Consider the following 10840-nt stretch of genomic DNA (forward strand, 5'->3'; position numbering starts at 1 on the left):
GTCTGTTTCCCGGGGAGCAGTCGTGGGGGGGAAGGTTCCCTCTGTCTCCCTCCGGTGGGAGAGGTGGGTATTGCAGGTGCGGGTGTTTGAAACGGACAAGTTGTGACTGAATATGCTATGTGAAATTGGGGATGGTGTGTTGGGGCAGGGGGCGTCTGGTAGAAGGCCCCCCCCCCCAGGAATAGTGTCTCTTTCCCGGGGAGCAGTCCCTTTTAGTTAAGGGGAGTCTGATAAAGAGTCCCCCCAGGAATAGTGTCTGTTTCCCGGGGAGCAGTCGTGGGGGGGGAGGGTTCCCTCTGTCTCCCTCCGGTGGGAGAGGTCGGTATTGCAGGTGTGGGTGTTTGAAACGGACAAGTTCTGACTGAATATGCTATGTGAACACTTGTGAAATTGGGGATGGTGTGTTGGGGCAGGGGGGGTCTGGTAGAAGGCCCCCCCAGGAATAGTGTCTCTTTCCCGGGCAGCAGTCCCTTTTAGTTAAGGGGAGTCTGATAAAGAGTCCCCCCAGGAATAGTGTCTCTCACCCGGGCAGCAGTCAGGGTGGAAGGCGCCCTCTGTCTCCCTCCGGTGGGAGAGGTCGGTATTGCAGGTGCGGTGTGCGGCATGGAGCGGAACCCGGGCTCTGGCGTCCTTTTCCGGGTTCAATTCGGCCGTTGTGGGCCTCTGGAGGTGTTTGGGTCCGAGTTCCGGGCTCTGGGGGTGTCTGGTAAAGAGATCCGGGTTCTGGCGTCTTTTTCCGGGTCCAATTCGGCCGTTGTGGGCCTCTGGAGTTGTTTGTGGAGCTCATCCGGGCTCTGGGGGTGTCTGGTAAAGAGATCCGGGTTCTGGCGTCTTTTTCCGGGTCCAATTCGGCCGTTGTGGGCCTCTGGAGGTGTTTGGGTCCGAGTTCCGGGCTCTGGGGGTGTCTGGTAAAGAGATCCGGGTTCTGGCGTCTTTTTCCGGGTCCAATTCGGCCGTTGTGGGCCTCTGGAGGTGTTTGGGTCCGAGTTCCGGGCTCTGGGGGTGTCTGGTAAAGAGATCCGGGTTCTGGCGTCTTTTTCCGGGTCCAATTCGGCCGTTGTGGGCCTCTGGAGGTGTTTGGGTCCGAGTTCCGGGCTCTGGGGGTGTCTGGTAAAGAGATCCGGGTTCTGGCGTCTTTTTCCGGGTCCAATTCGGCCGTTGTGGGCCTCTGGAGGTGTTTGGGTCCGAGTTCCGGGCTCTGGGGGTGTCTGGTAAAGAGATCCGGGTTCTGGCGTCTTTTTCCGGGTCCAATTCGGCCGTTGTGGGCCTCTGGAGGTGTTTGGGTCCGAGTTCCGGGCTCTGGGGGTGTCTGGTAAAGAGATCCGGGTTCTGGCGTCTTTTTCCGGGTTCAATTCGGCCGTTGTGGGCCTCTGGAGGTGTTTGTGGAGCTCATCCTGGCTCTGGGGGTGTCTGGTAAAGAGATCCGGGTTCTGGCGCCTTTTTCCGGACTTAATTCGGTCGTTGTGGGCCTCTGGAGGTGTTTGGGTCCGAGTTCCGGGCTCTGGGGGTGTCTGGTAAAGAGATCCGGGTTCTGGCGTCTTTTTCCGGGTCCAATTCGGCCGTTGTGGGCCTCTGGAGGTGTTTGGGTCCGTGTTCCGGGCTCTGGGGGTGTCTGGTAAAGAGATCCGGGTTCTGGCGTCTTTTTCCGGGTTCAATTCGGCCGTTGTGGGCCTCTGGAGGTGTTTGGGTCCGTGTTCCGGGCTCTGGGGGTGTCTGGTAGAGAGATCCGGGTTCTGGTGTCTTTTTCCTGGCTTAATTCGGCCGTTGTGGGCCCCTGGAGGTGTTTGCGGACCTCCGCGGGTGAAATAATGGAAAAAAAAAAAAGTTAAAGTTTCCAGTCGGGACTATGTGGAGCGAAAAAAACCCGGACTTTTTTGGCTCCGTCAGAAACTAAGTAAAAGTCGGAATATGTGAAGGAAAGCCCAGAAAATGCCTGGGCTTTTTTAGATCGCTTCGATAAATTTTTTTTTAGCTCACATCACTGGGCCACCAGGTCGCAGATTTCAGAAACCTGGTTTTCGGAAACAGAGATCTCCAGGACAGGGCCCCGAGCTTCGGGGGGAGCGTTCCCCAGCTGGACCTAAGCATAGTGGGCCAGGCCCCGGGCGGAAAGACGCTCCTGGAGCCGAGATACAGGGGTGGCTCCCCGCGCGACTTACCCGATTTCGGAGCACTATTTTCGGACAGTGATGGCAGAGCAGTGGGTGTACCGCATGGAGGAAAATAACAGCTCCAGAGAGCGGCAGAGACCAGACCATGACCCAGAACGGCACACTGTTCCCGGACAGTGATGGCAGAACAGCAGGTGTACCGCATGGATGAATAAAGAGTTCCAGAGAGCGGCAGAGACCAGACCAAGTCCCAGAACGGTACACTATTCCCGGACAGTGATGGCAGACCAGCAGGTGTACATGATGGATGAATAAAGAGTTCCAGAGAGCGTGATATCCCAGACCATGACCCAGAACGGCACACTGTTCCCGGACAGTGATGGCAGAACAGCAGGTGCAGTGGATGGATGAATAAAGAGCTCCAGAGAGCGGCAGAGACCAGACCAAGTCCCAGAACGACACACTATTCTCGGACAGTGATGGCAGAACAGCAGGTGTACCGCATGGATGGATAAAGAGTTCCAGAGAGCGGCAGAACCCAGACCATGACCCAGAACGGCACACTGTTCACGGACAGTGATGGCAGAACAGCAGGTGTAGCGCATGGATGAATACAGAGCTCCAGAGAGCGGCAGAGACCAGACCAAGTCCCAGAACGGCACACTGTTCCCGGACAGTGATGGCAGAACAGCAGGTGCACCGCATGGATGAATAAAGAGCTCCAGAGAGCGGCAGAGACCAGACCATGACCCAGAACGGCACACTGTTCCCGGACAGTGATGGCAGACCAGCAGGTGTACCGCATGGATGAATAAAGAGTTCCAGAGAGCGGCAGAACCCAGACCATGACCCAGAACGACACACTATTCCCGGACAGTGATGGCAGAACAGCAGGTGTACCGCATGGATGAATAAAGAGCTCCAGAGAGCGGCAGAGACCAGACCAAGTCCCAGAACGACACACTATTCCCGGACAGTGATGGCAGAACGGCAGGTGTACCGCATGGATGAATAAAGAGTTCCAGAGAGCGTGATATCCCAGACCATGACCCAGAACGACACACTATTCCCGGACAGTGATGGCAGAACAGCAGGTGTACCGCATGGATGAATAAAGAGCTCCAGAGAGCGGCAGAGACCAGACCAAGTCCCAGAACGGCACACTGTTCCCGGACAGTGATGGCAGAACAGCAGGTGCAGTGGATGGATGAATAAAGAGCTCCAGAGAGCGGCAGAGACCAGACCAAGTCCCAGAACGGTACACTATTCCCGGACAGTGATGGCAGACCAGCAGGTGTACCGCATGGATGAATAAAGAGTTCCAGAGAGCGGCAGAACCCAGACCATGACCCAGAACGACACACTATTCCCGGACAGTGATGGCAGACCAGCACGTGTACATGATGGATGAATAAAGAGCTCCAGAGAGCGGCAGAGACCAGACCAAGTCCCAGAACGACACACTATTCCCGGACAGTGATGGCAGAACAGCAGGTGTACCGCATGGATGAATACACAGTTCCAGAGAGCGGGAGATCCCGGCCGATGTCCGATGACGAAGCACTGTATGGGACACTTTGAAGGAAGGGTCGGTCTCCTGGATGAAAAGAACTTTAATTTTCTGACTTAAAATACGGAGTTAAAGTTTCCAGTCGGGACGATAAGGAGGGCAAAAAAACCCGGACTTTTTTGGCTCCGTCAGAAACTAAGTAAAAGTCGGACTATGTGAAGGAAAGCTCAGAAAATGCCTGGAGAATTTTGAGCGGACCGGAAAAAAAAAGTTCCAGCCGACATCACTGGGCCACCAGGTCGCAGATTCCTGAAACCCGGTTTTTAGAAACATAGGCCTCCAGTCGTGAAGACCGTGTGGTTGTGCGGTTCGGATCCGACTCAGACCTCAGTATTTTCGGACACCCTCGGACAGTGGCGGGGGTGGAAGAACCGGAGCCTCATGCAGAACTGGCTGTCGGGGAGCAAGCGGACGCTACCCCGGCAGGAGGCATCATTCCGGGCACTGTGGCTGATCGGTAGCTTTCGTGGATGGATGACTGAGCGAACGAACGAGATGACGGCGGTGCGTCCTGGCTGATGTCCCAGTACGGGGCACTATTCTCGGATGCTGATGGCAGAACAGCAGGTGCAGTGGACGGATGAATACAGAGTTCCAGAGAGCGGCAGAGACCAGACCATGTCCCTGTATGGGACACTATTCTCGGATGCTGATGTCAGAACAGCAGGTGTAACGCATGGATGAATACAGAGTTCCAGAGAGCGGCAGAGACCAGACCATGTCCCTGTACGGGACACTATTCTCGGATGCTGATGTCAGAACAGCAGGTGTAACGCATGGATGAATACAGAGTTCCAGAGAGCGGCAGAGACCAGACCATGTCCCAGAACGACACACTATTCCCGGACAGTGATGGCAGAACAGCAGGTGTACCGCATGGATGAATACAGAGCTCCAGAGAGCGGCAGAGACCAGACCAAGTCCCAGAACGACACACTATTCCCGGACAGTGATGGCAGACCAGCAGGTGTACCCCATGGATGAATAAAGAGTTCCAGAGAGCGGCAGAACCCAGACCATGACCCAGAACGGCACACTGTTCCCGGACAGTGATGGCAGACCAGCAGGTGTACCCCATGGATGAATACAGAGTTCCAGAGAGCGGCAGAGACCAGACCAAGTCCCAGAACGACACACTATTCCCGGACAGTGATGGCAGAACAGCAGGTGTACCGCATGGATGAATACACAGTTCCAGAGAGCGGGAGATCCCGGCCGATGTCCGATGACGAAGCACTGTATGGGACACTTTGAAGGAAGGGTCGGTCTCCTGGATGAAAAGAACTTTAATTTTCTGACTTAAAATACGGAGTTAAAGTTTCCAGTCGGGACGATAAGGAGGGCAAAAAAACCCGGACTTTTTTGGCTCCGTCAGAAACTAAGTAAAAGTCGGACTATGTGAAGGAAAGCTCAGAAAATGCCTGGAGAATTTTGAGCGGACCGGAAAAAAAAAGTTCCAGCCGACATCACTGGGCCACCAGGTCGCAGATTCCTGAAACCCGGTTTTTAGAAACATAGGCCTCCAGTCGTGAAGACCGGCGTTTGTGCGGTTCGGATCCGACTCAGACCTCAGTATTTTCGGACACCCTCGGACAGTGGCGGGGGTGGAAGAACCGGAGCCTCATGCAGAACTGGCTGTCGGGGAGCAAGCGGACGCTGCCCCGGCAGGAGGCATCATTCCGGGCACTGTGGCTGATCGGTAGCTTTCGTGGATGGATGACTGAGCGAACGAACGAGATGACGGCGGTGCGTCCTGGCTGATGTCCCAGTACGGGGCACTATTCTCGGATGCTGATGGCAGAACAGCAGGTGCAGTGGACGGATGAACACACAGTTCCAGACAGCGTGATATCCCAGACCATGTCCCAGAACGGCCCACTATTCTCGGATGCTGATGTCAGAACAGCAGGTGTAACGCATGGATGAATACAGAGTTCCAGAGAGCGGCAGAGACCAGACCATGTCCCAGAACGGGACACTATTCTCGGATGCTGATGTCAGAACAGCAGGTGTAACGCATGGATGAATACAGAGTTCCAGAGAGCGGCAGAGACCAGACCATGTCCCTGTACGGGACACTATTCTCGGATGCTGATGTCAGAACAGCAGGTGTAACGCATGGATGAATACAGAGTTCCAGAGAGCGGCAGAGACCAGACCATGTCCCTGTACGGGACACTATTCTCGGATGCTGATGTCAGAACAGCAGGTGTAACGCATGGATGAATACAGAGTTCCAGAGAGCGGCAGAGACCAGACCATGTCCCAGAACGGCGCACTATTCTCGGATGCTGATGTCAGAACAGCAGGTGCAGCGGACGGACTAATACACAGTTCCAGACAGCGGGAGATCCCAGACCATGTCCCAGAACGGCACACCATTCTCGGATGCTGATGTCAGAACAGCAGGTGTAACGTATGGATGAACACACAGTTCCAGACAGCGGGAGATCCCAGACCATGTCCCAGAACGGCACACTATTCTCGGATGCTGATGTCAGAACAGCAGGTGCAGCGGACGGACTAATACACAGTTCCAGAGAGCGGTATTTCACGACAGATATCCGATGATGAAGCGCTATTGTCGGACACTGATGGCAGAACAGCAGGTGCACTGGATGAAGGAAATAAACAGAACATAGTTCCAGAGAGCGTGATATCCCAGACCAAGTCCCAGAACGGCCCACTATTCCCGGACACTCATCTACTTAAAATCTCCCTGATTACCTGCCAGAACAGAGCAGATCCAGAGAGCGGTATTTCACGGCAGTTATCCGATGATGAAGCGCTGTTGTCGGACACTGATGGCAGAACAGCAGGTGCAGTGGATGAAGGAAATAATCAGAACATAGTTCCAGAGAGCGTGATATCCCAGACCATGACCCAGAACGGCACACTGTTCCCGGACAGTGATGGCAGACCAGCAGGTGTACCCCATGGATGAATAAAGAGTTCCAGAGAGCGGCAGAGACCAGACCAAGTCCCAGAACGACACACTATTCCCGGACAGTGATGGCAGAACAGCAGGTGCAGTGGATGGATGAATAAAGAGCTCCAGAGAGCGGCAGAGACCAGACCAAGTCCCAGAACGGCACACCATTCTCGGATGCTGATGTCAGAACAGCAGGTGTAACGTATGGATGAACACACAGTTCCAGACAGCGGGAGATCCCAGACCATGTCCCAGAACGGCACACTATTCTCGGATGCTGATGTCAGAACAGCAGGTGCAGCGGACGGACTAATACACAGTTCCAGAGAGCGGTATTTCACGACAGATATCCGATGATGAAGCGCTATTGTCGGACACTGATGGCAGAACAGCAGGTGCACTGGATGAAGGAAATAAACAGAACATAGTTCCAGAGAGCGGGATATCCCAGACCAAGTCCCAGAACGGCGCGCTATTGTCGGACACTGATGGCAGAACAGCAGGTGCACTGGATGAAGGAAATAAACAGAACATAGTTCCAGAGAGCGTGATATCCCAGACCAAGTCCCAGAACGGCCCGCTATTCCCGGACACTCATCTACTTAAAATCTCCCTGATTACCTGCCAGAACAGAGCAGATCCAGAGAGCGGTATTTCACGGCAGTTATCCGATGATGAAGCGCTGTTGTCGGACACTGATGGCAGAACAGCAGGTGCAGTGGATGAAGGAAATAATCAGAACATAGTTCCAGAGAGCGTGATATCCCAGACCATGACCCAGAACGGCACACTGTTCCCGGACAGTGATGGCAGACCAGCAGGTGTACCCCATGGATGAATACAGAGTTCCAGAGAGCGGCAGAGACCAGACCAAGTCCCAGAACGACACACTATTCCCGGACAGTGATGGCAGAACAGCAGGTGTACCGCATGGATGAATAAAGAGCTCCAGAGAGCGGCAGAGACCAGACCAAGTCCCAGAACGGTACACTGTTCCCGGACAGTGATGGCAGACCAGCAGGTGTACCGCATGGATGAATAAAGAGCTCCAGAGAGCGGCAGAGACCAGACCAAGTCCCAGAACGGCACACTGTTCCCGGACAGTGATGACAGACCAGCAGGTGTACCGCATGGATGAATAAAGAGCTCCAGAGAGCGGCAGAGACCAGACCAAGTCCCAGAACGACACACTATTCTCGGACAGTGATGGCAGAACGGCAGGTGTACCGCATGGATGAATAAAGAGTTCCAGAGAGCGTGATATCCCAGACCATGACCCAGAACGACACACTATTCCCGGACAGTGATGGCAGAACAGCAGGTGTACATGATGGATGAATAAAGAGTTCCAGAGAGCGTGATATCCCAGACCATGACCCAGAATGGCACACTGTTCCCGGACAGTGATGGCAGAACAGCAGGTGTACCGCATGGATGAATAAAGAGTTCCAGAGAGCGGCAGAGACCAGACCAAGTCCCAGAACGGTACACTATTCCCGGACAGTGATGGCAGACCAGCAGGTGTACATGATGGATGAATAAAGAGTTCCAGAGAGCGTGATATCCCAGACCATGACCCAGAACGGCACACTGTTCCCGGACAGTGATGGCAGAACAGCAGGTGCAGTGGATGGATGAATAAAGAGCTCCAGAGAGCGGCAGAGACCAGACCAAGTCCCAGAACGGTACACTATTCCCGGACAGTGATGGCAGACCAGCAGGTGTACCGCATGGATGAATAAAGAGTTCCAGAGAGCGGCAGAACCCAGACCATGACCCAGAACGACACACTATTCCCGGACAGTGATGGCAGACCAGCACGTGTACATGATGGATGAATAAAGAGCTCCAGAGAGCGGCAGAGACCAGACCAAGTCCCAGAACGACACACTATTCCCGGACAGTGATGGCAGAACAGCAGGTGTACCGCATGGATGAATACACAGTTCCAGAGAGCGGGAGATCCCGGCCGATGTCCGATGACGAAGCACTGTATGGGACACTTTGAAGGAAGGGTCGGTCTCCTGGATGAAAAGAACTTTAATTTTCTGACTTAAAATACGGAGTTAAAGTTTCCAGTCGGGACGATAAGGAGGGCAAAAAAACCCGGACTTTTTTGGCTCCGTCAGAAACTAAGTAAAAGTCGGACTATGTGAAGGAAAGCTCAGAAAATGCCTGGAGAATTTTGAGCGGACCGGAAAAAAAAAGTTCCAGCCGACATCACTGGGCCACCAGGTCGCAGATTCCTGAAACCCGGTTTTTAGAAACATAGGCCTCCAGTCGTGAAGACCGGCGTTTGTGCGGTTCGGATCCGACTCAGACCTCAGTATTTTCGGACACCCTCGGACAGTGGCGGGGGTGGAAGAACCGGAGCCTCATGCAGAACTGGCTGTCGGGGAGCAAGCGGACGCTGCCCCGGCAGGAGGCATCATTCCGGGCACTGTGGCTGATCGGTAGCTTTCGTGGATGGATGACTGAGCGAACGAACGAGATGACGGCGGTGCGTCCTGGCTGATGTCCCAGTACGGGGCACTATTCTCGGATGCTGATGGCAGAACAGCAGGTGCAGTGGACGGATGAACACACAGTTCCAGACAGCGTGATATCCCAGACCATGTCCCAGAACGGCCCACTATTCTCGGATGCTGATGTCAGAACAGCAGGTGTAACGCATGGATGAATACAGAGTTCCAGAGAGCGGCAGAGACCAGACCATGTCCCAGAACGGGACACTATTCTCGGATGCTGATGTCAGAACAGCAGGTGTAACGCATGGATGAATACAGAGTTCCAGAGAGCGGCAGAGACCAGACCATGTCCCAGAACGGGACACTATTCTCGGATGCTGATGTCAGAACAGCAGGTGTAACGCATGGATGAATACAGAGTTCCAGAGAGCGGCAGAGACCAGACCATGTCCCTGTACGGGACACTATTCTCGGATGCTGATGTCAGAACAGCAGGTGTAACGCATGGATGAATACAGAGTTCCAGAGAGCGGCAGAGACCAGACCATGTCCCAGAACGGGACACTATTCTCGGATGCTGATGTCAGAACAGCAGGTGTAACGCATGGATGAATACAGAGTTCCAGAGAGCGGCAGAGACCAGACCATGTCCCTGTACGGGACACTATTCTCGGATGCTGATGTCAGAACAGCAGGTGTAACGCATGGATGAATACAGAGTTCCAGAGAGCGGCAGAGACCAGACCATGTCCCAGAACGGCGCACTATTCTCGGATGCTGATGTCAGAACAGCAGGTGCAGCGGACGGACTAATACACAGTTCCAGACAGCGGGAGATCCCAGACCATGTCCCAGAACGGCACACCATTCTCGGATGCTGATGTCAGAACAGCAGGTGTAACGTATGGATGAACACACAGTTCCAGACAGCGGGAGATCCCAGACCATGTCCCAGAACGGCACACTATTCTCGGATGCTGATGTCAGAACAGCAGGTGCAGCGGACGGACTAATACACAGTTCCAGAGAGCGGTATTTCACGACAGATATCCGATGATGAAGCGCTATTGTCGGACACTGATGGCAGAACAGCAGGTGCACTGGATGAAGGAAATAAACAGAACATAGTTCCAGAGAGCGGGATATCCCAGACCAAGTCCCAGAACGGCGCGCTATTGTCGGACACTGATGGCAGAACAGCAGGTGCACTGGATGAAGGAAATAAACAGAACATAGTTCCAGAGAGCGTGATATCCCAGACCAAGTCCCAGAACGGCCCGCTATTCCCGGACACTCATCTACTTAAAATCTCCCTGATTACCTGCCAGAACAGAGCAGATCCAGAGAGCGGTATTTCACGGCAGTTATCCGATGATGAAGCGCTGTTGTCGGACACTGATGGCAGAACAGCAGGTGCAGTGGATGAAGGAAATAATCAGAACATAGTTCCAGAGAGCGTGATATCCCAGACCATGACCCAGAACGGCACACTGTTCCCGGACAGTGATGGCAGACCAGCAGGTGTACCCCATGGATGAATACAGAGTTCCAGAGAGCGGCAGAGACCAGACCAAGTCCCAGAACGACACACTATTCCCGGACAGTGATGGCAGAACAGCAGGTGTACCGCATGGATGAATAAAGAGCTCCAGAGAGCGGCAGAGACCAGACCAAGTCCCAGAACGGTACACTGTTCCCGGACAGTGATGGCAGACCAGCAGGTGTACCGCATGGATGAATAAAGAGCTCCAGAGAGCGG

Source organism: Gasterosteus aculeatus, unplaced genomic scaffold, assembly GCF_964276395.1.
Source record: "Gasterosteus aculeatus unplaced genomic scaffold, fGasAcu3.hap1.1 HAP1_SCAFFOLD_65, whole genome shotgun sequence".
In the NCBI taxonomy this organism is placed as follows: Eukaryota; Metazoa; Chordata; class Actinopteri; order Perciformes; family Gasterosteidae; genus Gasterosteus; species Gasterosteus aculeatus.